Source organism: Lepidothrix coronata, unplaced genomic scaffold, assembly GCF_001604755.1.
Source record: "Lepidothrix coronata isolate B3197 unplaced genomic scaffold, Lepidothrix_coronata-1.0 Scaffold64, whole genome shotgun sequence".
Taxonomy (NCBI): Eukaryota; Metazoa; Chordata; class Aves; order Passeriformes; family Pipridae; genus Lepidothrix; species Lepidothrix coronata.
This window is the reverse complement of record NW_016690244.1, coordinates 1,148,715-1,175,805: the sequence shown is the minus strand read 5'-3', so window position 1 is coordinate 1,175,805 and position 27,091 is coordinate 1,148,715. Positions and strand designations below refer to the sequence as shown.

At 40.1% G+C, this 27,091-nt stretch overlaps 1 protein-coding gene, 1 long non-coding RNA gene and 1 other non-coding gene across 11 annotated transcripts in view; 1 reads left to right on the top strand and 2 right to left on the bottom strand.

The window, feature by feature from the left end:
• The first annotated feature begins 426 nt into the window (after positions 1-426).
• Positions 427-27,091, top strand: part of SLC4A7 (solute carrier family 4 member 7) — a 93,677-nt gene continuing 67,012 nt past the window's right edge. For 7 of the 9 annotated variants that reach the window (XR_001875320.1, XR_001875319.1, XR_001875318.1 and 4 more), the window contains exon 1: positions 427-555. The gene's annotated coding sequence lies outside the window, so the exon portion shown is untranslated. Of the gene's footprint in view, positions 556-1,014; positions 1,034-26,851; positions 26,963-27,091 lie in introns of those variants that run through there. The other 2 variants (XM_017817981.1, XM_017817980.1) reach the window with 2 other exon arrangements.
• TRNAG-GCC lies at positions 19,965-20,035 on the bottom strand. Its single transcript has one exon. It is a non-coding gene; the product is annotated as a tRNA-Gly (tRNA).
• Positions 20,136-25,577, bottom strand: LOC108498814. Its single transcript, XR_001875321.1, has 3 exons — positions 25,567-25,577; positions 20,383-20,386; positions 20,136-20,254 (listed from the first exon to the last, which is right to left on the bottom strand). It is a non-coding gene; the product is annotated as an uncharacterized LOC108498814 (long non-coding RNA).

Sequence of the window (27,091 nt, the reverse complement as noted above, 5' to 3'; positions counted from 1 at the left end):
AAAAAGAGAAGAAAGGGAAGCATCGAACAGCCGTAGTCACTGGCAGCGCTAGGAGCTCGCTGCCCTCCCGCCGCGCCATCCTGGGAGCTGAGCCCTCGCATCCGTCGGGGATGCCGGCCCGGGAGCGGCCGAAAAGCGCAGAGCCGGTCCCGCCACGCGGCTCCGAGTGGGACCGCGCGCCCCCCTCCCGCCCCGCGCAGCCCCGGCCCCGGGAGCCCCGGGGGGCCGCGGCGGGCGGGCGGGGCGGCGGGCGCGGCGCTGCCTCCCATTGGCCCGGGCGGCGGCGCGGGGCGGGGGCAGCGGGCGCGCCGCCGAGGCGGTCCGGGCTCAGCCCCCGGCGCGGCGGAGCAGTCGCGGCCGCCCCGTCCCGAGGGCACCGGCGCCGCCCGCCCTCCCTCCGCCAGGCAGCGCAGCCCCCGCGTCCGGCTCCGGCTCGCCGTTCGCCTGTCGCTCCGCGCCCCCTGCTCTCGCTCTCTCTCGCTCCCGGGCGATCTCGGCGGGGCCGCGATGGAAGAGGAGCGGGCGGGCGAGCAGATGAGACCGTTGCTCACCACGGTAACGCGGGGGTGCGGTGCGGTGGGGGGCGCACAAAGGGGCTGCCGCGGGGCAGAGCCGCGCAGGGGCCGTCCCGCCCCCCTTCTGTCGGGGGACACGGCGGGGACCCCGCTGTGGCTCCCCGGCCCCCGGCGCCGCCGGTCCCCGAGCGGGCGGTGGGTCTCGGCCGCTGTCGCCCGGCGTGCCCGCATGCCGGCCGCGTGGCCGTGTCTCCCCCCACCGGCCCCCCCAGCGCGGGGCCGGAGCCCTTTGTTCGGCCGCGGGCTCCGTGCGCTCGGCGGCCGCGTCTGCACGGATCCCCCCTCCGCCCCCCTCGCCTTCCTTTGTGAGAGCCCCACGGGGCTTGTGCCGGCGGCGGCGGTGGGCGGCGCGGCCGCCCCTGGCCTCGCCTTTCTGCCTGCCCCGCTCGCTGACGAGTTCCTGGGCGAGGGAGAAGTGCGCACACATGGCAAGCGGCGAGCTTCCCCTCGCCCTCGAGGTGCGCGGCGGCGTGGTGGGGACGGGTGTCTAATCCTGGGGGTGGGAGTGTTGTTGGGAGGCAGATGGGTAAAACCATGGAGCTGAGGTTCGTTTCCTTCCCGGGCCGGTGGCTCAGTAGAGGAGGCATGTGTTGCCTTACTTCCTGTGCTGCTGAAAAATACATGTGGTTCCACGGTTGTAATTTCCCCTCCCTTCGAATGACTCAAGGTCTGGATTTTGTTAATGAGCCTTTGAGCTCTTATTCTGATGTTCTCCTTCAGGGCCTTTTCCAAAAAGGTGTCGCACAGCAACTTGTCTACAGTGCCTGAAGAGGAGGCTTGTGTAGTTTGTAACACAAAGCGTGTTGTGACAGACAGAGAAATAATACTGAAAACACATGCGTTTTCATCGTTTTTCTGTTACTCTTCAAGGAGAGACTTGAGTCACATTTGATAAAATTGGCAGTCTAATGAAGTATTCGCTTCCTGTGACATCAGTATGTTCAGTGTGTTTTTCCTTTGTTATAACAAGAGTGTTGATAATTTAGTGGTTCAAAGGTCCATGGATTTTGCAAATGTTACAATCTTTGTAAGTTGACTTCAGAAGTCAGTGTTTTGCAGATCTATTCCAGACCACTTCTCCACCATGTCACTGCCCCCAAAAGGCATATTCCCAATTTATGTTAGATTGCTCAAGATAATTCTAATTAAGAGCAGACTGCTTGATAGGCTTAATTCATGTTAAAACTACGTTGCTCCTCTGTATCAGGTGTATTCTGGCAGGAGAATACTCCCATGTAGTAAAGAGATGCTAGGCTTTGTAGAGCAAGGTGCAAAAACTCTGGGCTTCAAGTGTGGGGTTAAAGTTGAAGATAGTAATGGTTACGCTCAGGTGAATCCAAACAAAAAGAGGATTGCAGATGATGTGAAAGTCAGTGTGTCTTGAGCACATTTGTCAGGCCTGGCAGGAGTCATTAGGTTCTGTTGTAACAGAAATTAATTAGGGGTTTTTGGGCCAGATGCAAAAGCTGCTGTGCTGTTGCATGGTCATTTTTGATGTAGGTGTTTTAAACAGAGGTGCTCAGTGAAGTGGTCCAGGTTGGTTTCCTTGCAACAGCAATGCCTGACCTCAGTGCCGGAACTAGAAAAAAGGAATTTCTGTGGAAAACACAACGGGTAAATGGCTTACAGAAAAGACAGAATATGCTGATCTTGGGCAATTACATAGTATAGCACAATATTGGACTTGTTGTGGGTTTTGTATGGGAGAGGTGCAATTTTAGATACACAAAAGCTACTTAATCCAAAATACGAGTATTTTTGACAATACAGCTTGACTTAATTTTTCTAATCCTGTGTTTCTTGACAGTACAGGCCACCTTCCTGATAGCAAAGCTTGCTGAAACTGCTTACATATGCATAGCTTTTTCAGAGATAAACATCTCAGTAAGATGAAAGGACTTTGTAGAAAGTGAGAATCAAATTTAAGAACTTCAGTGCAGTGGCTTAAAAGTACAGGAGCATAATCAAACAAAGAGCTCTCTAAAATTTTCTTTTCTTCCTTTGTCCAGTGTTGTTTCTGTGTTCATATAGTATTAGATACGTTATGTGTTAAGTTCTGGTGCCTCTCATATGGAGGAGTGCTTCTGTCAGTCACATGTTCCCCTCCCCCTCTGTTTATTTGATCAAAAGTATAAAATATCCTGTAACCTTGCTTGTTTTGTATTTTAGGTCCAGTCTTAAAGAAGAGAATCATCAAGTGTTTAGGACTTGGGTATTTTGAGTAACCTGCTTGGTGGCAATGTGTACATGGAAGTTGGAAGGGGGAGGTGAAGCAAATACCTGATAGTTATTACAACCAGAGAGCAACTGATGATCAGAACATCTGGTATGGCTAGAAAATACAATAGGAAAAAGACATGGAACTGCATAGATCTGTGGTCCTTTCATACCTTACATACTGTAAGCTGTTCTGCCCCTCATCTTAGAACAGATACATTGTTATTGGAAAACCTTCACTAAAGGACAACAAAACATGAATTAGTTCAAAGACAAGAATGAATTCAACAGTCTAAGAGTTGTCAGCCTGGTAGAAATGATGGCACAGTCATATGGTAAGGCTCTATAAAACTGCTTTGGAGAGAGTAGGTGAACATGGAAGAGGAGGCACACAGTCAAATCAGAGTTAGATGCTTAGTTCAGAACAAACAAGATGATTCTTTACTCAGTGTAGGGATTCACAGGCATACTTGTTATACAATGTGTACATAAAAAGTTTTTGTGGACTTAAGGGGAGGTTGGACAAGCATTGGAAGACAAATACATTGAGGTTTTTAAATAGATGAGCAACAGCCTCGGGAAGTCTGACTTTGAAAACAGCTGGAGGTTGTGAGAGCGTAAGGAGGAGCTGTTATAAGGAGGAGCTGTTATACGCTTGTCTTGTTTTGCCTCTTCCCTCAGCAGCTACTTATGGTAATTCTTGTTGGGTTTGTTTAAATAGGAGTGGAACATGGCAGTTTGTTTTCTGTACAGTGGTGAGTTTAACAATTACAATAATGGTATTAAAATGCATGATACTGTGTACCAGCGATCTTAGATCTAGCTTCTAGGTTTTGTCATTATGCTGTTCATTACTGTGTAGTTTGGTGGGCTTCTTTGCAACAGCTGTAAGTAGCATCTAAAGGAAAATATATTGCTGTTCCGTTTCTAGGTATTTGCAGGTAATATTTTCAAAATACTTTGTTACCTTAAAAAAAAAAAAGTAGATGGAAACTTTTTTCCTTTGGTATTTGATACTATTTCATGTATCTCAAAATGTTCACAAGGTAGACCATGCAGTATAGCTGAGTAATGGGTTTGTGTTTTCTTTTTCTTTTGATGAAGCACATCTGTTTTTATCACTAATTCTACTGTAGATGATGATAGAACTGAAAGTGGCTCTGTTGGAGAAGGGTGTATTTCCAGCTTCTCCTTCTGGCTTTCCTAATCAAAGCAGTAAAAGTACTGTGGTCTGCCATATCTCACTGAAGAGGGCATTAATGTCCTTGTGCTTTTTCTGAAGTGGCTATGTGGTTGTCTGCTGTTTTTTATTTTTTAACAGCTGTGCATGCACATTATCAACTGGGTTACAGGTACTTTCATCTGCTGCCTTCTTATTTGACATGGGGCTTTTGTTATGTTAAGTCAAATGACAGGTCTGAAGAGTATTATGCTGGTGAATATAGATTTTTTTCACATTAACATAGTAAGCTTGAACTGGTGTTTTCCCTTTATGGTTGGACAAGGGCAACTGAGGGTATGTTTGTACTGCATAATTGAGGACTGTGCAGGAAACTCTCCTCCCCCACAAGTTTGTGGCATCTGGCTGAACACATGCTCTGCACAAGTTAAAGCAATACAGTTAAGAGTTGTGTGACAGTGTCCTAGCTAAATAGCCCTGATCAGAGAGAATTGTACTAGCTTTGCAGCCTTGCAGTCTTGAATCTATGACTGGAGAGACAAGCTGCTTTTCTGTGTTGTGCTGTTTGGGTATGGTGCATGCCTTGTACAGCTTGCACCGTGTAGTGGGCCTCTGGATTAGAGTATTGTAAGCTGCTCTTAAGTGCATATCTGGCAGTCTTTTTGAGTTCTTGAAAAGTTACCATGGCTGTCAAAAACTTGATGTCTTACTTGAGAACTTTCATTAAGCTTCATTGTAGTAGTTCTGTTTACTCTCCAAAATAAGCTATAAGGTGTACCAAGTTGAGTATTTGTTGCTTTATATCCATGTGATTGATCTGCTTCTGCAGGTGATTTGACATGTCAGCATAATTGTTGTTGGCCTTTGAATATTGATGTCCTTACACAAGGATATCTGTTCCACAGGACCTTTAGTGGCCCTGAAGTAGTAGTCATACTTAGTAAATAGAACTGCTCTATAACTAGTGATTGATAAAAAGAGTATAACTTTGCATATACTTGAATTTAGTTAGAGAGGGTCTCCAAAGAATAATGTCATGCTTTTGGTATAGCACATTCTGGGATGATAAAGTTTAAGGGCAAATCAAATTTTTTGCTAAAATGAAGGTAGCTATCCAGCTAATATTTTGAAATAGTGATATGAATAGTGAGGCTCAAATGAGTTTTTTTTTATATAAGCGGATGAAGTTGAGCACCACGTACTATTTAATCCAGTAGACCAGTGTCTGAATGCAAAAATGAGACTTTAGATTCTTTTACAGATGATCTTACAATGTTCTTAAATATCTGTTTCTAAATTTACATTTGCACAATTACCAGTAAGTGAAAATACTACAACATTATTTTTAATAAAGTGCAACAGCTGTGTTTAAAATGTCGGTTTTTACGTTTTAGGAGCTCCTTTTTGTATTATTGAGACTAAACCTTAATTATGCAAGCATCCCGAATCTACCTTGCCAGCATATCTCAACAGTTATTAGAAGGGATTATCTGTCTAAGAGTCTTATGTTAGTTTGTGTTTGTTACCCTCAGAGTTCCTTGTTTCACTGGGAATTTGCTGCAGTAGTGTCATAACAAAGAAAATGCGTATTTTAACCAGTAGATGGAGCCACTTTAGTTACATATCTACACATCTTAAGTGTGCCTATTTATCTAAGTTTAGAAAACTTAGTTTCTTCAAGTCTTTTCAGTCACTTTGTCTTTAGAGTATGGCTTATGGTGGTTTTAATAATTTCTTTACCTACAGAAAAGACTAAATCTTTTATTCTTCCAATAACAGTGCCAGGATTGTATAGCAGGAAGGCTATTCCATTTTTATAAATGTGAAGGAAAAAAAAGTGAATGCTTGCTCTTAATGAGAATTACAGTTGTCTCTGTGAATTGTCCAGTGTCACATGAGTAGAGCTCTATAGCCTTTGTACATCTTGTGTTGCCTGAAGTAACGTTTTGGAATATTGATCCGTAGTGGTGTATATCTGACAGTCTGGAGGCTCTTGCGACTTCTGCCCAGGAAAGGCTGTTAGCTCAAACTGAGGTTTTGTTTTCCCTACTTCAGTGCCTTAAACTAAATTGACTCAGAGCTGTGTAATGAAATGGTTGTCCTATTTGGGTATACTGGCACCAGTTGTTTTATTTCAGCAATGCTGAAGTACTTCATAACCTTGAAATACCCCTTGCTTATTAATTCTAGCAAGTCCTGTTTTAGCAGAAGTATTCACAGTGCTGTACTCATTGTATCATCCTGTATCTTCCTTTAGAATCCACTTTTATAAAAGGTATATTTATGTTTTTCTTGGAGTTTGACTCTTTGCCCCTGCATTTGTCCTTAGTAGTGTATTAGACCTTCCCTTTCTCCTACTCTTTTGTCTTCTGCTCTGAAGGTTATGTTTGATTAACACAATGTCAGCTTGAAGAGTGGGACCTTATTCAAATCTTCATTTGAACTCTCTGAATATATGGTATTTTGTGAGCTAGAGGTGTGTCACCTTCTTTCCCAGAATCCTACTGTGAGAGATTTTGAGGTTTCTTGTGACTCAGCGTTTTGGTTTTTTTTGATTATTTTGTTTGTTTTTCTGGTAAGGTGTGGGTGTATTTTTTTTTTTTAACTTAAACTAATTGGAAGTTTAAACTTTCTACAGCTGATATTGAATGAATACTGATATTTTTCGTAGTTGTACTGGAAGGCATCTAGACTTACCTTCTTGGAGTATGGTTAAGATAGTATCCTGAAATATCAGAATATTTTTAAACTTAAAAACACACTTGAAGGTTTTTTTTAAACTTAAGTAGATGTTTCCGGATTGGGCACCTGTTGTCACACTGTTGCTCCAGTTTAACAGAATGTCTGGAGTCTGCCTCCAAGCAAACTGGAGCTTCCTGTGAATGAGGCATGTGGGTGGAAGCTGCTGAGAGGAAGTGGGAGTTACAGAGAAGCATCCCCTGTATGTTGGAATTCTGCTGTTTGACCTACTCTGCCCTTTGCTACTGTTCTTTCTACAGTACAGCTGTACTATGATGATCTGTTAGCTGAGGTCTGCTTTCAGGTGGAGTGAACTGAGGAATCATATGAAAACTTCACTGTTTTTTTTAGTTATTATCTTTTTTACTATGGGGGCGTGTGTGTAATAAGAGTGTGTATGTGGAAAGAATGTCTTGAAAAACTAATGCTTCCCTAGAGTGTAAAGTGAAGATTTATTTTTTCCCTTGCTCATTGTTGCACTAGACTGATTCCTCTGCATTTTCCATGACTAATGTCTGCTAAATATATGCTGTGTCTTGACTGGGATCTATTTTGAGATGAAGAAAAAGGCAGCTAAGTTATTGTGAGTACCTAGGTTGTGGCAAGGGTAATGATACCAGTGATTCCTTGCTAGAAAATAGTTAAGACTTTGCTTCAACAAAAAATGCTGCCTCTAAACACCATGACTGTTTCATTAGCATATTATCATCAGACTAGAAAATCAATAATCAGACTGCCTTGTGTGTATATCTTTGTTACCAAAGAACAGAAAGACATTAAAGCAAACCTGTATTCATAGAGGTGTTGCAATAGAATGTCATTTGGTGCCCATTTTTCGACTGTGATTGCTTCTCAGTGCAAGAATTGTTTTGCCATGTCAAGAGATTCAGGCTGCTGTGTTCTGGATCTCAAAAATCGTGCTAAGTGGAAGCATGTGCAATTTCTTTCTTTTAGACAGGGTTATGAGTAAGCTAGTACAGCTACTAAATCATGTTTATTGCTAACTGATCAGACTTCAAGTTTGCATTTAGAAGCCCTGATTCTTCAGATTTTCTCTTATATTTTTAAGTAAAGGATGTCTGGCAGATGCTGATGTGTATTAACACCTTGTTGTACAAAGGTCTTTTTTCTGTATAACTTCACTTTCAGAGGAAAAAATCAAATTGTGTGTTCTCCTCTTTATACTGCCCATCACATCCATTGTTAGTTTCAAACACAGCAGAGCTCTGGGTTATCTAACTCCACCCCTGCCGATTAGACAATGTCTGTGTATTCCTCCCACACCTGCTTCCACTTTTCATATTCTCTGTTTTGCATTTAAGCTGAGCCACAGGTTCCCTTTTCTTTCACATTGGTTCATTGTCAGGCCTGCTTGAATTCCTACATGCAGGAATGGTTCCTCTTGTGCTTTGAGGAGGTTGGTCTTGAAGATCAGCCAGCACTCACAGGCTTTCCCTTCACCCTCCACGGTAGTCTTCCAGGACATTCTACTGAGCAGATCCCTGAACAAGCTGAAACCTGTTTTGAGTGTCATGTTGCAGCTGTATCTACTGGGTCTTGCACTGTATGACGTACTATTTGTCTTTCTCACTTCTCTTAAGACTTTAAACTTCACAATTTTCATGGTTGCTGTGGCCAAGGCTGCTCTCGGCTTCCACATTTCTGTCTGTTTCTTCCCTGTTTGTGAGCAATAGGTCCAGCAGAGCATATTTGTTAGTTGGCTCATTGATGACTTGCATCAAGAAATCATTTTCAACAAACTCAAGAAAATTCCTGGAGTGCTTGTGTTTGGCTGTACCCTACTGGCAGATACTAATGGTTGTAGGCCCTAGTATGTGCCAGGGTCTGCAATCATGAAGCTTCCTTCAACTTTCAAATGAAGGCTTTTTCTACTGCTCCTCCTTGATCAGGAGGTCTGTAGGAGGCATCTAGTACAAAGTCAGCCATGTTGCACTATTCTCTGATCCTTTCCTATAAGCTGTCGAATGCTTTGTCACTCATTCCAAGTAAAGCAGTGTGTGTTGCAAACAGCCCTTTGCATGGATTGAAAACCATGTTCTTTACCTTCCCAGACTGGCTTTTCTAAAGAGTCTCTGTCCTTCCATTGCAGCACTCCAGCCATGTGAGCTGTCCCACCATCACACTAATTCCTGTGAGGTTATAGCTCTGCAATGGTGCATGGACTAAGTCCTCCTGTTACTTCTCGTGCTGTGTACACGTACTTGAGATGGGCCCACAGACAGGCTGCTTTACAAGGGAAGTAAGAGAACCTTCTGTCGTGTTGCCCTTGTCTTCACTTCTCTCAATGTGACAAGTCTTATTCACAAGCTTATTGTGCCTGGTGACAAGAGTACTCTTGCCGCACTTTGTCAGATGAATCCTTGTTCCCGAAAGAAGTTCCTGTGGTCATAGCAGTAAAAGTTCTGCTAATAACTGATTATTGACCCTCTGAATGTATCTACTCTACCCTGAGCCATTTGCTTCTCACTGGAGAGACTGAGAAACACCACCTCAGCTACCTTGCCCACAGTGCTCAGTAGTCACTCTTGATTTTCTCAGTAGTTGCATTTTGGAAATGTCATTGGTGTCCATATGGATAAGCAGGAAAGTGCAGTAGTTTGAGGATTGGATGAGCCTCAGTCCTCACAAAACAGTGTTCAAAAAGCATCAGACTTCCCAGGACCTCCTGCTTATGTTCCCTGTTGTGCAGTGTGTTCATCCCCTCCTGCAGGTCTTTCACCAGGACACTCAGCACCTCAAAGACAGCACACCAACATCAGATGAGGGAGGACACTGTGATCCACAGCACCAGGGAGGGGCAGCAGGTGCTTCCTTCAGGCCAACACCTGCATGGTGACATCCTCCCTGTGCAGTTCTCGAAGTTGAGATCTCTGATGTGCAAGGGGCAGTTAATTTGGCAGTTGTTGGAAACTTCACCTTGTAATATGTTGCACAAACTTGAACAGTGCTTCAGGGCCCTTTTTAGTTTTGTGAACATCAGTTAGCTGCCTCTTTTGTCTGAGCCCTGGGAGATGGATGCACTACATAGGGGTTTAGGTCGTGAAAGTATTAAACTTTATCATCTAGTTCTGTTCGCAATATGGGTTTAAAATACACATTTATGCGAATGTTTTGTTCTACTTCCAGTTGGTTTCTGATAGGTATATCATGTCAATATTATTTTAACAACTCAGTATTGTAAACTTACCTGTAATAACTGCTATTTCTTCAAGGCAGCTGTTCTTTAACAGGAATCATTTAAGTTTTTATTTGGCTGGTGCTGTTGCGTTGGCTGATGTTGCGTAATTTCTTGGCTTCTCTGCTTGAAGGGACCAAACACAACAGATTTTCCTGTTCATGTTTTGCCAGGTCATGTGCCTGTAATAATATATATCTCTTTCACTTACCTTGAAATACTTAACAACATTTAATAAATACCTTATTGTGTAGATGGGAGGTAGTTCTGCCATATTGGAGATGCTTCAGTTGAAAAGCCTAAATTTTCTTCTCTTTCTCTGTGTGATATCTGTAAACATAATTTGTTGTAGGTAGCTTTAGTCTATATTCTAGGAATTACTTTCTGTATCTGTGTCTCTTTTACAGCGGGATTTTAACTGAATAATGCTACTGGGGCTTAGTAGGGCTAGACAAAACCAGATCATCTTTTCTAGTTGCTCCCCAGAAAAAACACTTAAAAGAAGGTATGCTGTGGGTTCTCTGACTAACTTGTGAAGTCAAAGGACTGATTGTGAGCTCTTCAATTACATTTCTAAACAATAATGTAGAATTATTTAGACTGCTGCCAGATTTATTGCTTCTTTGTTTCTATTTAAAAAAGGCTATTGGAAACGTATTTAAACTTACTGCTTGTTTTAGGCTACTGATTTTTGGATTTTTTTTTCCTTTGGCTTGTGTAGCACTATTGTGAGGATATACTATTATGTAAGCACATGCATTTCTTTAACATGTCAGACATATTTCCAGACAGACTCTGTGTACAAAAAAGGAAATGAGAAACTTCTTAGTGACTAGCCACAGTTGGTGTTACTGTTAGTGGTAAATTCTTAATTTTGTTTGTCAAATAACTACACCCTACCAGCCATGAATTTTAAAACAGTTTATATAAAAACAAACAGATAGCATCTGATGATTGTTATGACTCATTTAAGGAAGTGATAAAACCCAAGAGCAGTAGAGATCCTTTCCTTTTTCAGCTTGATTTTTTTTTTTTATTAATATTGTTGCGCTTGCGTGCCATTGAGAGATATCGAAAAAGAAATTAAGAAGGCAGATACTCTTGTAATTAATATTTGGTTGAATTGTAGATAGTGAGATAATGATAGAACGGAGAGACATGTTTCAGCTTATAAATTAAGTTTACAAAACCAGTTATTGTACAGTTTTAATTTTAGATTGTAAATACAATTAATTTGATTAAAGCTATTCTAACTGATTTTTGGAAATTCTTGTGTTTTAAAAACTGCTGATATATGTCAATTAAAAAAAGGGAGAACAAGCTTTCTTTTTTTTTTTTTTACATCACTGTTGCCATCCATCACCTGCCTTAACTGCTGTTGTTAGACAAAATGCTTGCAATTGCTTTACATTTTTTTAGAAACATAACCAGAGGTTCTTTTCAGCGTATTGTGTAATGTACTTTGCTAGATCAAATTTGATTGCTTTTACTGAAATCTGTAACTGTACACAGTTCTGTGTGTTGTAAGGATAAATATTCGTGGGCCTTGTTTTATATGCAGATGCTGTAGATAGAGCTTCAGCTGAGGAAGATCAGTTTACTGAGAAGTTGAGTGTGTTTTTCCTTAAGTCAATAGAAGGAACATTTATTTTCAAACTAAGTAAAATTATAGACTCTAGCCTCTAGAACAGGACACACCCCCCAAAAAAATTACCAATCTAATCACTGAGAAGGAGAACAAATTAAATAGGGGTAGGATGCTGGCTTGTTTGGTTTTTCTTTTTTTTTTTTTTTTTAATGGAACAGCTGTTCACCAAATGATTTTGTTTGACATGATAAAAAACCTTATTTGTCAAACAGAACATTTTGTTTGACATGATTAAAGGTACATAAATTGCGTTTTATAGACACAGTTTCCAGTTTATAACATTTGTATATTGCAACTGTGCTTGGTAGGTAAGCCCGTTGGCTTACAGTTCAGGAAGAAGATGGCCATATTGTGTTGAGTGAAGCCCAGTAGTATTAGTCTGAGGCTTTAATTCGCAAGCACAAATGAGTTGCCTTGCTACGAAGACATAAATGAAGGGCAAAACATAAGTAGGGAACGGAGGAAATTTGTTATGCTCAAGGTGAAAGAATATACCTACTGTTTGTATTCTGTGCTTTGCATTGACAGAACCTTTTGAAAAGCCAGGCAAACAAGAAAGTTCAGTGTCTTTTCTTGCTGGTGATGGGGCTAATGTACTGTAACCCACTTGGTATATGGGATTTTAGCTAATCCTAATACAGCAAATAACTTGGAATACGCTGCTTTGTTAAATAAGATAACGAATTTCTCTCTGTCACATTCAGTGGTTTGTTGTTTACATTTACGGTAGCCCAGGCTGGGTGTGTGATGAGTATAAACTTCCGGATCCCGGAGGCAATGTAGAAGATGAACATTTGCATGTTGAAACAGTAGTTCTCAGACCAGGTCTAGTTTCCCAGGCCGTATTCCATATGCTGTACAAGTGGTGTGCTCTTGCTAGTCCACATATATCAACTCTATAGTTGTGTTTTCTTTATGAGAGGGGTGCAAAGTTTTCACTTTGAAAACTATGTTGGGGGTTCATGCATTCACAAATAGTTAACTTCAGCTTTTTGACAAAACGCATTTTTTGTCTTTGGCTATTCTTAGAAGAAATGTGTAGGGCTTGATGACCACTGTTTAGGTAAGGAATTTTCAAATAGCTAAGGCTGTAGTCTTTGTTGCAGAATACTTTGTGTTGAAATTAACACTGGGACATATTTTGAGTGAAGTCACAAGTGTCCACTTCCAGGTGCTGGGGGAGGTCTGTAGCCAGAAGGTGAACTTGGTGGCAGTGAAGGCACCCGGGATCCAGGAAAATGTGTATCTGTTTTCAGAAATAGTTTCTAGAGAATGCTGGCAGTATCTCCAAAGAGAGGTTTAAGTTTGTTTTAGAAGCTGCAGAGGTGGCAGGAGCTGGTGAGAGACACGGACAGTGGCAGTACAGGTGTCAGGTGCTGTGAAAGCTGTTGAGAGCCCAAGGGGGTTGCAGCTGGGGAGCTGAGTACTTGCAGAAGTGACAGAAAGGGTATGTATGCATGCTTGTTTCTGGAAGTAAAATGAGAGTGTACAACATGCTTGAATTTCTACTGAAGAGTAAAGAATACATAACTCCAAGATGGCATATTGACTTACGTGTTGTGGCCTGCATTACTGCTCTTTCTTGTCAAGCTCAGAGGATCAATTGTAAGTAAGGCTGTAAATAGTTTTGTGTATTATGGCCTCTTCATGATATGGAGAACCTGTTTGTTGCTTCAGTTGTCTCATAGTATAAAACAGGCTCTTAGGCGAAGACAGAAAAAAAATTCTCTCCCCCCATCCTGAGAGTTGCTAAGAAAACCACCCAAATGCCATGAATGAACACAATATAATGTACAATTTAATGAGGACTGAACAGTGTCTCTTTATTGGGGAACATTGTGTGCATTTATGTTTAAGATGTACTAAATTTAAATGGAAGAAGTTATATTGTTACAGAAAAGAATGGATGTGACCTTAATTTGCAGAACTTGTCTCCTGTAGAACTCTGTCTCAAAATACTTTTGTCTTGTACAAGTCTAATACTTCACTAACAGATCCTCAGTAAACATTTAAGTCTAGTAGTATTCCTGAAGTGAAGTATAAGATAGAAAAGAGGAGAAGAATCTGGGAACTGCTTTTAACCTCCTCTTGCTTATATAGGAATCATTAAAATAATGGTCAAGAAAGTGGTTTATTGTGAGGAGTGATATGGGGTGAAGGAAAGTTGGGTGGTGTCCTTCTGTAGGCTTTGTGGTCAAGGTAATTCTCAAGCATTCCATGGAAAATTCATGTGTAACAGCAAGCAACAGAGATGAGTTTTAGGTATCTTGACAAGGCTGTAGTTCCACCTTTCCCCTTTTATTTTGGTGTACTATTTGGTATCCAATGCTTTTCTTTGTTAGGAGGAGGTGCGCCTGACTTCTATCCTTAACCTTATCTCTTTATGATCGGTCTAAAGGTTGGATTCTATAATCTTGGAGACCTTTTCCAGCTGAAATGGTTTCAAGTTGACAGATGGCCTCAAAGTATCAGGAACTGCAGAACCTATAAGAATAATCCTGTTTCCCCCTTGAGATACATCGTGATCATGCTTTGAGACAGTCCTAAGCAGTTATCTCCTAATTTTGCATCACCAGAAGGGACAAAAGTTCCAAATAAGTTACATGCTTTATATTCTATCTGATGACAAGGTCAATAATCCTATATCATTCCAAGTCATAAAAAGCCCAAACCCAGAAACTGTTTGTTACTAGTAAAGGAACAAGACTAAATGAGCCCATGGAAAAGGTCATGGAACTCTTTGTAGATGAGAAAGCTGGTCATTGTTAAGTGTCCTCTACTAATTCTGTAAGCTAATGTGTTTAACTTACTTGTAGCAAGTAGTTTGATGGAAGTCTTATTAATGGGAACAATGATTTATAGCAGAGTTGTTCAGAGGTTAGATGGAAGGAAACAGCCAGAATTACTTGCTTTAAACTAAATAATTGGATGTGGTCCTGTCATGGTGTTCTAAAACCGCACTTGAGAACAATCAAGACATCTTTTCATCATAGAAGGTGCTAGAGAATATGGCTACAGCACAATAGAGAAGTCGAGGATTTAGCCATTTATCTTCCCATGCAACTGAGGGCTATGTTAGGTTTCTCTTTTTAAATATTTACTGGTGACTGTTTTTTTCGTGTTTCTGTTAGTGTAATAGAGAGGCCTGTAATTCAAGGCCTGCTCATGATGTGTTAGTAAAGTGGTCCCTGATTGTCAAGGCAGCGTCATGTGGGTGAGTTGCGTTCATGGCTTCTTAGTATTATCCTGTTGCAAATGGCTCCTTCAGTGGCTTCCTAATTTACAATAGTTAGAATTTTCCTCTGCAGTTCTATAAATTTCCAATTAAAGCAACTTAAGCAGAGGGATTTTTTTTTTTGTGTGTTGTGACTATATTGCTATTTGTTCATAAAATCTGGGTGAAAAGGATAGTGCTTGAAAAATTGTATTTGAGTTGATGCTTGATTAATAGAAAGTGTTGAGACTGTTCCACTTCAGAAGTGTAAACACTGATATGTCTCCATTAAAATCATAGAAATCATAGAATCATTTAGGTTGGAAAATACCTTTGAGTCTTCAAGTCTAACAAACTAATGTTTGCGCATTTATTAACATGCATTGGCAGTTCTTTTGATAACATTAGTAAAAAAGACTTTAATCAAGTTAGTTGGCAACACCTGGAAAATACACAAATGGCTATTTGAAAGAATATGGAGGTTTTCTGGAAGGCTTAGTTACAGAATGTAATATGGCTTTGAAGTGTCAATAAGTACATAGAGCTATTAAAGTAACAGAATTGCTATTTAAAGAAAAAGAAAATGGGTGAATTTCAGGAAGCCCTTAGTGAACTGTCTCTTACATCAACCTCTTCTTCCATCCTCCTTCTTATAAAGTGTTAGGCAGTGAATGTTCCTAATTAATCACATCTCCTAAAACTACATGCTTATCTTTGTCTCCTAATGCTTCTTAGTTTCTCTAGAGCTTTTAGAAGTGTGGGGCTGTCTTGCATATTCAAATTAAGACCTAGAAGAGAAGTGAAGCCTGCTGACAAAGTGGTTCCAAAAGTCTGAACTGTGGTGTAGTTCCTCTGTTGTGTAGTGTGTTCAGGATGATACTGCTTAGGAGAGAACACGTGTTTATGAATATGTGTAAGTTGCTAATAACATTATATATGCCATATATACCAAACATCCAGTTGCATTATGGAATGAGTCAAAAGTAGAAACAAGCTTCAAATACATAGAATAAACTTTTCTTCAGACTATTTGCTTTGTTTCATTTCCTAAACATAAAGTGTAAATAAACATTGCAGCCTTTTAAACTGCTTTTTGTTTAACATACTTCTCTTGCTATTTGAGCATGCAGCTGGATAATTTTCTTCAATAGAAAAGACTAGAAGAACTGTAACAATTGAGAGTGATGGATGTTGTCTGTACTACTGTACAATAGCTTCCTTTCTGAGGTTATCAGAACACCATGCTTTTTTCCCATTTTTGTAGTCTGTATGACAGCATTTCAGATGTTTTAAGTGCTTTGACCTCAGTTGTCTGAAAAAAGTTCTCTTCTCTTGCATATCTAAATCACTTGTCCATGAGTGAAAATTGGGGGTTAATGGCATGCAAGAGATTTTTGATGTGTACTGCTTTCAGGTTCCCCCTAGTGTCCTAGTATGGATGTTGTAATTTTAAGCTGAGCTATCGTTCAGTTTTCCTTTAATGGGGGAGCTTCCTTTTGGCACAGTTGTTCTGTCCCACTGAGAAAAGGGCATCTTACCCTTTCTATGAGTTCCTGTCAATGTACAGGGACCTCAGACAACATAAATAGCTTTTAGTAGACAGTTGACCTGGTTATAAATATTTTAAAATAATCATTTATTTGTCCCATTTTGCTTGAATGATTTTGCTTTATATGCTTTTTTTTTAAAATAATGCTTCTGTTAATGTTGATTTTGATAATCAACGTTGGTTCAAATTGAAAACACAGATGCTTTTGGAAACCTCAGTTTTTGAGGAAGTCTGTAAGAGGTGGCTATATCAGATATGAATTATTGCTTCTATTTAAATGAATTAAATATCAGACAGAAGCTCTGAAGTTGGTGCTAAGATAAGCAAAAGCTATGATGTCGTGCTGCCCCAAATATCAAAGTGTATTCAAATGTTAATAAAAAGGTACCACTTTCTGCCAAAGTTGAATGCCTTATTGTAATTCAGAGACAGTCTCATTTGATTAAGGTTAGAGTGCAGTAGAAGCCAGTTTGATTGTTTGTTTTGTACATGGGAGATCTTTACAACATGCTGTTGGTGACACTTTTCCAACCTAGTTTACAGGCAGTTGATTTTCTTCTGTAGAGTCAGTCCTGTGAATTAATGTAAGAATAAAAGCAAATAATTTGGTGGATAGGTTAATTTCTTTCTATGTGTCCAGACTTAGGTGAAGTAACACTGAAAAAAGGGATGGATATGCTTATAATATGCATATGATCTAGACAAATGAGAAACTTTATCATTAGAAACATGGGTAGTTGCCTAGAGGACAAGTATATTCAAATTTTTCCTATTTAAATATTTCTTAACCTGTTGTTTTTGGTGGTAGGTGAGAAAGTTTCAATATTGTTGCTCTTAGTTGTTGTTTCCTCATATATCTTGTGTTTATTTTTTCAAGCTCTCTTCTGTATCAATTTGAGGTAGAACACAGTCTTTTGGAATCATGGAATGGTGAAAGCTTGGTTTAATTGCTAAAAACCTTCAAGTAAAGATGTTCTTCACCCCCAGAAAAACGCAGTTGAACATTTAAAGTTGTATTAATGCATACGTAATTAAGATATCTGATTGCAGAAATTTACTTGATATGATAACACGTCCCCAGGGCTGTAAGCTGTGTTGTTCTTATTTTATGTCACAGTAAAAGCAATTATTGTATTCTGTGTAGATGGCTTCTCTATAGATTTGATAATATCAGAAAGAAATACTTATTCTCAAGACTTAGTTTCTAAATAGTTAGAAAGATAATGCCATTTTTTTTTCTTTTTTTTCCCTTATCTAACATTGAAGAAAATTCATTTGGTTGCCAGGTACGGTTGCCATTGTCTAGATCAACTCTTGCATTTTTTTCAGCATTTAAAATTTCCCTGCTAGCTGTAAAACCCTGAATTACAAATGTTAAGGTAAAGTTCTTGTAGCTATTGGATGTAGCATATTTGATTCATATTGCTGGAAGGTCTTTTGCTTAGGTGTCCAATCTGGATGATGTATTTTATGTATTTGTCTTAATGTTTGGTTTACTGTGTATTTGACTTGGTATTTTATTTTTCTATCTGTTAAAAGTATCAGTGTTGTTTGTAAGGACATCTTAAAGGTGTTGAATCTCTTTTCAAGTTCAGGCAGAGAATGCAGGCGGGGACTTTGTGTCTAGGGCCATGACTTTTATTTATGGATGCCAGCCTAGGAGTTCCTAGGGCTAGTCAGAATTGCTGTAGTTGCATCTCATGGAGCATGGCTGGTGTAAGTTTACTCTGCAAGTTCAAATTTGCCTTACAAGAAAATCATGGCAGTAGAATTTTTATGGGTAGACTTTATGCAAGGCTGCATAATTGTCTCTCTTCCAGAAGTCATTGTGAAAGCCAAAAGACTAAGTTCTTTGTTGTGCATGCTCCAATTTCACTTAAAATCAATCTTTAACTTGTATTTGTGCTACTAGATGGCAGTGTACAGATTAAGGTGCATGGAAGTGTAGTCTATGGCTTTATTAGGAAGCTAGGTAACTTCTAATGCTTATTTTAAAGTAATTAAAAATGCATTTTCACAGAGCACCCTTTTTAGTAGTTTTTGACTGGTTAGAACTCCCATGGAAATGATGTTAAAATTCTCTAAAGCAGAGAATTCTAAGTGTTAAACAAATCAAGAGCAACTAATTTGCCTTCCATGTGTTGGATGTGGTCAACTTTTCTCAAGTTGTAAATTTACAATAAGAGTCCTACAGCATTTTTTTTTTCTCTTTACAAGAAAAGTATGTGGGCCTTTCTTAAAAATACTGTATTGTAGATTGTCCTCTACATAGTTATTCACAAAATGAAAAAATAATAAAATATTACAAACAATATCAGTAGTTTGTCCTTGAGACAAAGCATGAAGTAGCTAGAGTTAGGTTTTCTTTTTTTGGCTAATTTTTAGATCTCTGTCTCGGTTTCCCTTTGCATTTTGTGAACTGAACTTTCTTGTAAAATTAGTGTCATATGCGATGGCATACATGAATCAGTTGTGTCAGAATCAACACCTTACTTTTAAACTGACTTCTCCCAGAACCTCCTAGTCAGACATAGTGAAAACATTACACTTCTTAGTACATCAGAAAATCAGCTACTTGCTTTCTTTGAACAGAAACTAAAGGAGCTCAGCTGCATAGCTTTACATGATGTTAGGCAGGGCAAATAAGGAACAAAGTGGATCCCCTTTTAAATGTCCCTTTAGTGGCCCTTCTAAAGCCAATCCCTTTAGATTGGCTCCTAGAAGTTTCAAGACCTGTCTTCTCTTATAAAGGTTATTTTAGACTTTTCAGATATATAAGGTACTCTGTTGTACTTGAGAATTGCAAGAGCAAAGTGGAAGAAATTTTGGCAAGAAAGTACACATCTTAAGATACGGCTTCATGGTAAGGGTGAGCTGGACTAACTAGATCCTGATCTCCGCAGGGGAGGTGTCATTCTCACTTTGTCCTGTCTCCTATCCCATAAGCTGATTAAACTTGCGAAGCTGGAAAAAAACCCAAACAAAAACATCAAAAAACACCCAACAAACTGAAACAGAACTTGACAGTGTTACCTTTCTGAAATGAATATTAAGATACATGTTTACTTATAATCAGAATTACAGAATCATAAAATGGTTTGGGTTGGAAGGCACCATCATCTAGTTCAAGACCCCCCTGGCATGGCGTGGACAGGAACACGTTCAACTAGACCAGGTTGCTCAGAGCTCCATCCAACCTGGTCTTGAACACCTCAGGAATGGGGCACCCACAGCTTCCCTGGGCAGCTTGTTCCAGTGCCTCACCACCCTCACAGTAAAGAATTATTCCAGATATCTAATCTAAACCTACTCTCAGTTTGAAGCCATTCCCCTCTTCTAGTCACTAGATGCTCTTATAAATAGTCTCTCTCCATCTTTCTTGTAGGCTCCCTTCAGGTACTGGAAGGCTGCAATTAGGTCGTCCTGAAGCCTTCTCTTTTCCAGGCTGAACAATCAGTTTTCTGAGCCTTTCCTCATAGGAGAGTTGCTCCATCCCTCTCATCATCTTGGTGGCCCTCCTTTGGACTCTCTTCAACAGGTCAATGTCGTTCCTGTGCTGGGGACCCAGAGCCAGATGCAGCATTGCAGGTGGGGTCTCACAAGAGCAGAGTAGAGGGACAGAATCACATCCCTAAAAGGACCAACTTGCATTGGCCGGGAATCGAACCCGGGCCTCCCGCATGGCAGGCGAGAATTCTACCACTGAACCACCAATGCTAGTGATATTATTATTATTATTATTATTATTATTATTATTATTATTATTATTATTATTATTATTTCACCTCATTTTACACCTTGTCTTTATTTAAAAAAATTTGAATAAAACAAAAACTTTTATGCCACAAAAGCCAAGGCACTAGCAATTTCTTGGATCTTCCCATCTGTTCTTCTACTGAAGAACTTTGCTTTCACAATTACAGGTTGCTTGGGTACCTTCCCCTTGCTCAGGACTTTGTGTGTGCAGCATCAATGGCTGCAACCAGCCCAGCCTTGTTTTTTATGTAATTGAGCCTTTTCTGTTTGGTTACAAGTGTCTACTCTCTGCAAATTGAAAGTAGCACAGAACTTTTGGTTTCTTTTCAAGTAATAGTGTGTCATGCTACTTTTCTGAAGTAGACAGGATGATATTTGTCAAAGTTCAAGGCTTGCTGATACACTGGTGACTAGCTGACATTCAACATGTCACAGTGGTAATAGGCTAACTGGTATGCCTGATAAAAGTAGAGTTCAGATACCTTGAAGTTACTCAGCATAACTTGGGAGATGTAATTTGTGGAATTTTTTTTTTACATTTTATTAAAATAATCTGCAGATAACAGCACCTGAATATTCTGTATGTTACAGCACTTAGCAAGTTAAAAATTTATGATGAATTTCTGCCCTACTTCAGATTGCAGTGGTCATTAGCAGACCTGGAGCTTTACTTCCATTCTTCCTGCCTTCTTTTTAAAAAGAAATGTCGTGGGCCAGCAGATTGCTGATTCCTCCTACTGTATCAGTTTCCTGCTACTAATGTTGGAAACACTGCCTTACGCTCCCATTATAGCTTGCTGAGTTTTGATCTGTAGGTAGTCATTTTTGTTCACTCTAAGAGTAAACATGTCAGTAAGTTATTTAGAGATACTTGATTTGACTGGGATGCAGTTATATGAATGGAGAACTTGAGACACAGGGAAAGCTGAAGGTGAAGAGTTAAGGCTTGAATTCATGTGAATTGGTGAGATTCATGGTCTTTCACTTTCCTATGGAGAGAAAGACATGTATGTAAATATTCAAAAATTGCAGCATTCATTGAAAGAATTTTTTTATTTATTAGCTGCTGGTAGTTGGTGGTCTTGTCAGGGAACTGTTCTTTGTGGGTGTAGCTTGGTTTGGTTGTATTTGAAGAATCTGCCCTAAGTGAATAATTGGATGGTTTTACTTTTTAAAAATTTTTTTTCTCTTTTCCTTTTCTATTTTCCTCTTCAGTTTGCTGTCAGGAAAAAGCTTTCTTGTGCCTGTACTTCAAATAATGTCAATACAAACAAGATAAAATTATCTACCCCTTATTATGCTATTTCATATCTGGACTCATCAGCTGTTTGCTTCTATGCCATCTGTTCTAGAAAATTAATCTAGAGGATGAATGTTTAGTATTTGGACATTAACCTGTTGGAGCGAGTCTGGAGGTGGGCCACAAAATTGATCAGAGGGATGGAGCAACTCTCCTATGAGGAAAGGCTGAGAGAACTGGATTGTTCAGCCTGGAAAAGAGAAGGCTTCAAGGTGACCTAATTGCGGCCTTCCATTGCCTGAAAGGAGCCTACAAGAAAGATGGAGAGAGGCTATTTACAAGGGCATGTAGTGACAGGATGAGGGGAATGGCTTAAAGCTGAAAGAGAGTAGGTTTAGATTAGATACTTGGAATAATTCTTTACTGTGAGGGTGATGAGGCACTGGAACAAGTTGCCCAGGGAACAGATTACCCCAGCCCTGGAGATGTTCAAGGCCAGGTTGGATGGAGCTCTGAGCAACCTGGTGTAGTTGAAGGTGTTCGTGTCCACACCAGGGGGTTGGAATTAGATGAGCTTCAAGGCCCCCCTCCAACCCAAACCATTCTATGATTCAACATACTTATACAAGTGATTGTAAAGCATTTAAACATGTGGCAAGTGATGAGGAATATGTTGTAAAGTGAGCAGGTTTGAATTTAGGAAATTATCCTCATCCTTCTGTGTGTGTGTCCATACCACATGCCCCCCCTCGCCCAAAAAAAAAAAAAGAAAACCAAAGAGTAAAAACCCAACCCCCTCAAACTCCCAAACTCCCAAATCACCCATCCCCCCTAGCCTAGCTCACTACCATATATGTGTGCTGACCTCATGCTCATACATTTTGGAGTGAAATTCTGGGAGGGTTCTGTTTGAAGATGGTCACTTTCATCCCTCTCTGCTGAGGGATGTTTTTGAGTCCAGGAATAAGTACTCAAAAGCTTTACACACATCTCTCATGGTTCTGCTTCATCAGTGTATGCAGATCAGGGCTGTGGGGTGATTAATGAAGTAGTACATAGTACAGTAGAAAGCATAGTAATCTCACTGGTAATGAGGATTCAGATTATAAATTTCAGTGATATCCTCTCTAGAGAGTAAGTTCTCAGCTGTCCAAACGATGTGTAATTGTATAATTCCAGGAGGGCTTAAGCTAGTGATCTTGCCTCATTCATGCTTGTTCTCAGCATCCTGGTGGCTCCTGTCAGCTCTCCTGCAATGTGCTGCGAAACTCAAGAGTCCACTACTGCGACAACACACCAGAGAATATCTGCATAGAATACATCTTTTTTTTTTGTACTCTTTCCTTTTTTTTTTTTTTTTTGGAAACACCCAGTTCCACGTGTATGTGCTGATACAAACTGAGGCAAGCTTGAAGTGTGCTATGAAGATGTATGCCTTGGCAACTAGCTATTATGTGGAAATTTTTTTCTGAAAAATACTTGAAGGCAGTCAGACTTTTGGATTTTATGGCTAGTTTTAATTCATTAAATGATGAGCCACTGTCTGCAAAAGTCTCTGTGTTCCCTTGCTGAAGTAATAACATCTCCTTGGAGGTATACCTTAGATTTAATTTCTTTGTAATAAGATACTCCTAGGAAGCTGTTCTTCTTAATATGAGTTAGTAGGTTCCCATTTAATAAGAAGCAGAACAAAACCATCCTGTGCTGGTTTAAAGGTAAACCAGCAGGGGAAATGAACCCAACTCAAAAGAGAGATCATAAGTCAGAATAACAATTTATTAAAATAATACAATAAGTACGATTATACAGACAAACAATTGGTTTTAACCCACAAAACCCAAATGCATAACCCAGCACCCTGGGGCATGAACAGAGTGGTGTTCTTTGGGCCCCTTGAGTCCAAAGTAAAAGGAGAGGGGAAAACCTGTTGGTGAGAGTGCTGTTGCAGTCTGGTCAAGGGTGGTGATTGCAGTGTGGTTGAGAGCGGTGATCTGCAGTCTTCCTCTGGATCCCACGAGTGGTTCCAAAAGTTCCAAGACTCCGAGATATATTCTCCAGTTCAGGCAGGAATGCTCAGTACTTCCCTCAGGGTTGGGGGGTTCCTCAATGGGCGTGAGGACAAGAACACCCTCCTATCTCGCAGGCCTCTTAACACCCAGTTATTGCCTGAGGAGTCAGGCTCTATGGGCAGATGGTGTAAGTGGTTCATTGATAACGGTTTCTGGGAAATGGCATGGAAGGCTATAGAATGCACAGTTTTGGGTTACACCCATACAATGATGAACTGGTCCCAGCTGTTCTAACTAGGACACATCCATAGTGGTATTTCACATACTAACATTAGAGTGCGTCATACAACTTGCCCCTGCATCATCTTAATTCCCTGGCACCTTGCCTCTCTCCTGACTCCCCCATGACCTGGGCCAGACTTGCCCCCTCCAAAATAAAGCCTCATTTAGAAGTATTGTCTTGCTGTCTCATAAGTATTTCTTGGTTTTTATATTCTTTTCTAAAGAGAGGTGCTTTGAGTTTGTTAAATTCTGCCCTTTCAGATGCATGAAGAAAGGCAGCAGTAAACCTTTGTTGTTTTTTTGGGGCTGCAGTATTGGAAAAGATGGTCATAGTATCATAGAATATCTTGAGTTGGAGGGGACCCATTGAGGTCATCAAGTCCAACTCCGTACTCTAATTTGTTCATACAAGGAAGGATTGAGTTTGGAGTATGGGTGCAATTGGATTATTGAGTTTGGATTATGGGTGCAATTCGTAACACCCCAATCCTCACCCCCCAAAACAGAATTTTAAAATATCAATAGAAACCTCATACTAGGTCTGCCATTTTACAGGGCCACATGTATGGGTGTGTCAGTATGGCCTCTTTGCAAGCAAAGAAGCATTCAGTCTCCTTGCGCTCATATCTGGCTCTGTCCGATAGCAACTGGGCTGGAGCTCATGTGGTAAATTCTGCTGAGAGCTCAGTCCTGCTTACTGCAGCTGCTTTAAATGTCCTGCCATTTCAGAATGGCATATCAGCTCTGCCTGCTAGATACTCTGCAGACCCTGCAGTAAGGCGGTTCACTGCCACTTCATGATGGACTGGGATCATAGTTCTATATCGCTTGTGAAAAGATGAAAAGATCTAGGAACTCAAAAGAATATTTTTTTTTGATAAGAGATACTCTTTTGGATCTGTCTTTCAAAAATGTGATTTTATAGACTGAGATAAGATCAAATAAGTGTAGCTTGAAGGGGTATAAAAGTGAAAATTAAGAAGGATATATTGATAAAGAAAGTGTATGTTTCCTGATAGCTACTTATGTTTCTTTTTATTTAAAAAAAAAAAAAGTCCTCATAGACTTCACAGAGATTCTTTTGCAGCATAAAGCATATGGTTAAAATATTGCTGCAGCACAAATAGTTCTGCTGAGTTCTCAGAGTGTTGTCACTGAACATGTTCAAGGATGTGATAATTTTGAATATATTTGCCTACAGTTTGTTTTAGAATACTTCTGTAGTTAAACATGTTAAGACAGTTGCAGTTTGAAGTTGCTGTGTTGTTCTCCATTTAATGCAAAGCTTTTTCCTGATATTTATTCTTAGGGAAGAGCAGATGTTTATCCACAAAGTGTTTTGGTATAGGACTTAAAAGACAAAACCTTCCATCTGTTTGAAAAAAAACACGTTTATATTTTGGAGTGTTGGATTTTTCAGCTTGGCTCTTCGTGAACATGTTCTTTGCTTTCTGCTTTTTAGAAAACGAATACAGCTTCTGAGTGTTTTTTTCTTGTTTGTTCCAAAATTGAGTGACTGTTAACTAGGAATTGGTTGACTACAACCTGTAAAGAGATTTCAGTAAACTGCTTCAGAGAGGTGGGATTTTTTTGTAAGTTTCCAAAAAAAGCAAGTATTCTTTCCCAAACTTATAAAAAGAATAATAAAAAAAAAAAATCAAACCTGTGATTCCCACCCCACTTATTCTGTCCCAAAGGAATAGGCAGCCTCTTTCCCCATCATACACCCACCCTCAACCTAAACAAACCATCTTTTTGAACTTGTAGCAACTGAATTACTTCTAGTATGGATTTATGCTAAGAAACAGTGCATTAAAATATGGGAGAGTCAGAACACCAGGACACAATTCAGCAGAGCTGTTTCACTATTCATCTGTGCAGGTGAAGAACTGTATGTATCTGTGCTCTGCATCAGGAAAAGAACAGGTTTGTTTTAGGATGCACAGTTGAGAAGAGAGCACTAAGAGTTAGGGTATCTGATATTTTTGTTTGACTTTGTGCTTCCTGTATGAATCATTTAGTTTATGGTCATTTACGTATGGCAGCAGAGAGACCTTCAAGAGCTTGGAAGTGAAAAGATGCATACATATTTTAGAGTGAACATATATTTCCAGAGTGGAAACGAACTACTTTTAAACTCTTGTCAGCACTATCTGAGAATACTTTTTGTAGTCTATGAATTATTGAAGTATTACTCTAGTCCAGAATTTTCTGGACTGAGAAAGACAGTGAGAGGAACTGAATGTGGCCTTCTATTTCTCTGCAGCTAGGTGATAAATACAGTCTTCACAGTTGCACAATGTGGCTGGTGGTATTTGCACCAAGTTTATGAACAGTATGTTACTTGTTTTATTTTGTCCAAGTTGTTTGTTTGTTGGCATGGCACCAGTCCAGCTTCATTACTAGAGTTCTCCTCATACAAGAAGTAGGAATGAAAGAAGAAAAAACAAGGAAGGCCAGTGGCATGTCATAAAGGTTAAGTTATGGGTAAAACCTTAAAGAGCTGGTTTTCCCATCATTTTATGATGGGACAAGGAGATTAAGGTATGTGACTGATGAAGAGGGAAAGAGCGAACTGAAGCTCTGAATTTGATCTGCTGGAGCAAAGGTTGCGTTTTTCTAAGGTTGGCTTAAGTGAGGAAAAAGTACTGCTACTCACATCGTACCTGGAACAGAGAGCCATCTTACTCAGGCAGCAGACATGAGGTTAATTGCAGCTAACAGCAAAGCTTTTTTACCTCTTCAACAGGAAAAAAAATAAATGAGGAGTTCTCTTTTTAGGAAGCCCTGGTTTATTTTGTCAAACAAGAATATATGGCTTGTGTAAAAAAAACCACCTGCTTTATAATGGATATTCAGTGAAAGGTTGATAATTGCAGCAATAAACACACTTAGCAGATGTTCGACTTCTGGGTTGTTCTGTTCTGGGACCTGAGGTACAAATGTGTTTTCATTTTGTAGTGCTAATGAAGTCTTGGATCAGAGCAAAAATATTATCTTGGAGCTGTTCTTAGCAGCTGCTGATACAGAAAATGTTAAGTCTGGAACTCTGTTTCAGTTCCTTTTTTGGTATTCTCTGAGCTGGAATTGAAGGCACGCCGTCTTGCCCATTCTGCTGCTGTGCGACCCTGCAGTAGCTGTAATCAGTGGCCTGGGAGATGAGAGACTGGAGCGGGAGCGATTGGCTGGAGAGCAATTTCCCGGAGTACATCTGTGTCAAGCAGAGCGAGCTAAAGCAGTCATGTATGCGCAGGCTCTGATCTCTTGGGAGGTTCATTACAGGGTCTCGTACAAGGGCATTCTCCGCTTCTGCACATCAGCATGGAAGAAGCTCGTCAAGGGAAGAAAATGCAACCTGTATGTAAATAGCAGCTGTATTACTTAATAATGGCTCAAACGTGCTTTGGTGCAAGTGATATGTAACAGCTGTGTCTCAGAATGGTGTGCTACCTTAGACTCACCAGTTGTGGAAGAAATTTTTGAAAG